At 29.5% G+C, this 3,188-nt stretch overlaps 1 protein-coding gene across 1 annotated transcript in view; it reads left to right on the top strand.

Moving 5' to 3' along the window:
* Positions 1 to 3,188, top strand: part of LOC106458509 (gamma-aminobutyric acid type B receptor subunit 2-like) — a 268,856-nt gene that overhangs the window by 217,443 nt on the left and 48,225 nt on the right. The gene's annotated exons all lie outside the window — the stretch shown is intronic.

The following is a 3,188-nucleotide window of genomic DNA, read 5'->3' as shown; positions in this document are numbered from 1 at the left end:
ATTCATCAGAACTAAAATTAAACAGAGAAAAATATGAGTAGTTGAACAACTGAAAACTTAAAGTTATCAGACTAATTTTATCATCAGTTGCGTACCCTCACTACTAGTAATTGTCCCAGTGGCACATTGGTATGTCTGCGGGCTTATACTGCTAGAAACCTGGTTTCGGTACTTGTGGTTGGCAGAGCACAGATAGCCCTTTGTGTAGCTTTGTGATAATAAACAAAGAAACTACTAGTAATGATGTTGTGCTTAATAATAAACAAACAAACTACAAGTAATTATGTTTTCATCCGTATTCCAAATATCTTTTCATAAGAACAACTAGCACAGGAGAGTTAAGTAAGGCCTAAATTCTTATATATATATATACTTCTGTAAAATGTAAATCGCTCAATAGTGTTTAATTGTTGATTGACAGTATAGCACGCATATCATCTCAGCTAAAATTTTCACAGTATCTTGGCAAGAGGCGAAAGATTTTGCTTGTAACAATTTACAAACTGTAGAGAAATTACTATTGTTCGCTTTACATTTACTGAAACATGTTTCAGTCGAATCTTTCATAATCAAATATTAAACTTTTACTAAGCTTATCTTGTAACGAACTTAAAACAAAACGCTGTTGCAACCAAGGTTGAACAAAAAACACTTCATCGAAATGTAACACCAGAAATTCAAAACAAAATTTTCAAGCAACTAGAGTATAAATTTTACCAATTTCAAAAAACAAAAAAAAGTTAGTAAACCCGTGCCTGACCATGACTTGATAACAAGTTCATAAACAATGCAACATAAATCTCAATGTTATTAATTTCAATATGTAAAGGAATTGGGAGAAAAAACAGAAGAAGAAAATACACAATATTACAAAATTGAACCACTTCTCAAGATCAATAACAATATTGAGCAACAATCAGCAATGATTCGTTCTAAATATCTCGTGAACTAATTCGTTTAAGATCAAGAAATGTTTTTTAGTAGTTACACTACGAGGTATTCAAATTATTAAGTATTTTTTCTGGTAACTCCTTACACTTTTTACCATAAAATAAGGTGTTATATCTTTAAATTGTCAACAAATATATTTCAAAATATTCAACTATTATGATTTGCAGATAGTAATCTTTATTCTTTTTAATTCTACAAAAGGAATATTTAACCTAATATGAAAGCATGAATTATTAAATGTGTTTAATCGTCAAAGATTTTAGATAAAAAATTTAAGTTTTAAGAATTTATCGTAAGTGCTGTAAAAAGTTTGTTCAAGCTCTTTTTATAGACTTTATTCACTTTGTTCAACCTCTGGAACATATATCATATGTACTACTTTAGAATTTAAAAAGTTTCATGTTGGTAACAATACTCTTAAAAAGGAATTACTGAAGATGTAACTGAGGTATGGACATCAATTTAATGTCTTACGAAATATTTTAAAACCAATTCAGTAATGAATTGGAAGCCATAGATATTCAATTGAATATCTCCACTTTGTTACTGCTGACATTCAATTGAAGTTTTAAAGAAGTGACTACAATTTTCTTACGTTTTTATGAAATTTCTCGTTCTAGTCTAATGCTTTTGTCATCTGAATTGTTAATAACCTGTTTATATAATACACAGACATTTCCGATAAAGGTTAATTGAAAATTGTTTGTAAAAACACGTCAGTATCTAAAGTTTCTTTGCTAAGCTTAAGCTACCATTTAGTTTAACTAATTAAAAATCAACTATCAATGTTTATTTGCAACAGATTAAAATTTTTAATCAGAATAGATTTGTTCTTATATTAATAGGAATTGCATAATCTAAATTATAAATTTATACAATCGTAGCAACAAAAAAAAACACACACACAGAAAACGCAATTTTGGTTTGAGTAGTAGTAACTGACTACTAGGAAACAGGAAGTTGCTTGTCTAAATTTATTTCTCAAAACATACAGCTAATTTACTCAATTTTTTTGTTAACTGTATATTAGTTGTCTCAATAAATTAAAGAGGCCAACATTTGCGGGCGAATGCATCATGTCTCCGCCACGCAATCTCAACATGATAAATTTTGACACTAAAAAGTTGTGAAAAACATAGAAAAATCAAAAACTATCTATATTACTGCTTGGGACGTACAAAAAGGTATCTTTGTACCAAATCCCATGTAAGATTCTTGACATACACACATTAACAGTTCACAAAAACTACAAATTGTGCGTTCCTTTCTCAAAAATTAAGCAAAAAAATACAAATTCCAAAATTGTCTATATCTATGTTTGAGACCTGTAAAAAAAGTATCTAAATCTCATGTAAATCAGCCAAAATACGGCAGAGTAATTGTCAAAAAAACCATAAAATAATGCTTTTTGTGGCATCTTTACCGCCCATATAATCACTAAAACTGGACAAGTCCATCATTACTGTTTGTCAATGTGTGTTGCCTGTAGAAAAGTATCTTTGTACCAAATTCCATGTAAATTGGTCAAAACAAGGCTAAGTAATTGACCAAAACTCCTAAACTTATTAGTATATTTAACCTTTTGACCTCTCAAAACTATCAAAGATGAGCAAATCCCAAATTTTTATATTTATATGAATGGGAACTGTAAAAAAAAAGTATTTTTGTACCAAATTCCATATAAATTGGCTGAAATACGGCGGAGTAATTGTCAAAAAGCCCTAAAATTATGCTTGTTATAGCACCTTGACCCCCTATAATTAGTAAAATGGGCAAGTCCATTATTTTTTATTTATCTATTTTTGTGGGACCTGTAGAAAAGTATCTTTGTATCAAATCCCATGTAAGTTGAACGAAGTACCGCCGAGTAGTTGATCTGAGACCCCAAAATTATACTTTTTTCTGAGCTTTGACTTTCCTAAAAAGACTCTAAATGGACAAATCCAACTTTTTGTATGTTAAAAAATGTTATTGTCTGCCGGACCCAATCCCAAACATTCCATTAATTATACAATTAACTGTGATTCTCTCTCTAGTCTGTTATATAGTGTAATTAAGCTAAATTTTATGTCTTTTGGCATATAGTTCGAAATAAATATTAATATTTAAGTATATAAGTAAGTTGTTTGTAAGGTAACTAGCAATTAAAGATCAGGTGAGTAAGTACAACATTCATTTGTAAATACATAATGTTACAATGATACGATACATTTAGCTTATCGTGTGGGTCTTTACGG

Source organism: Limulus polyphemus, unplaced genomic scaffold (assembly GCF_000517525.1).
Source record: "Limulus polyphemus unplaced genomic scaffold, Limulus_polyphemus-2.1.2 Scaffold478, whole genome shotgun sequence".
Lineage (NCBI taxonomy): Eukaryota > Metazoa > Arthropoda > Merostomata > Xiphosura > Limulidae > Limulus > Limulus polyphemus.
The sequence above is the reverse complement of the archived record's forward strand: the minus strand, read 5'-3'. Positions and strand labels throughout refer to the sequence as shown.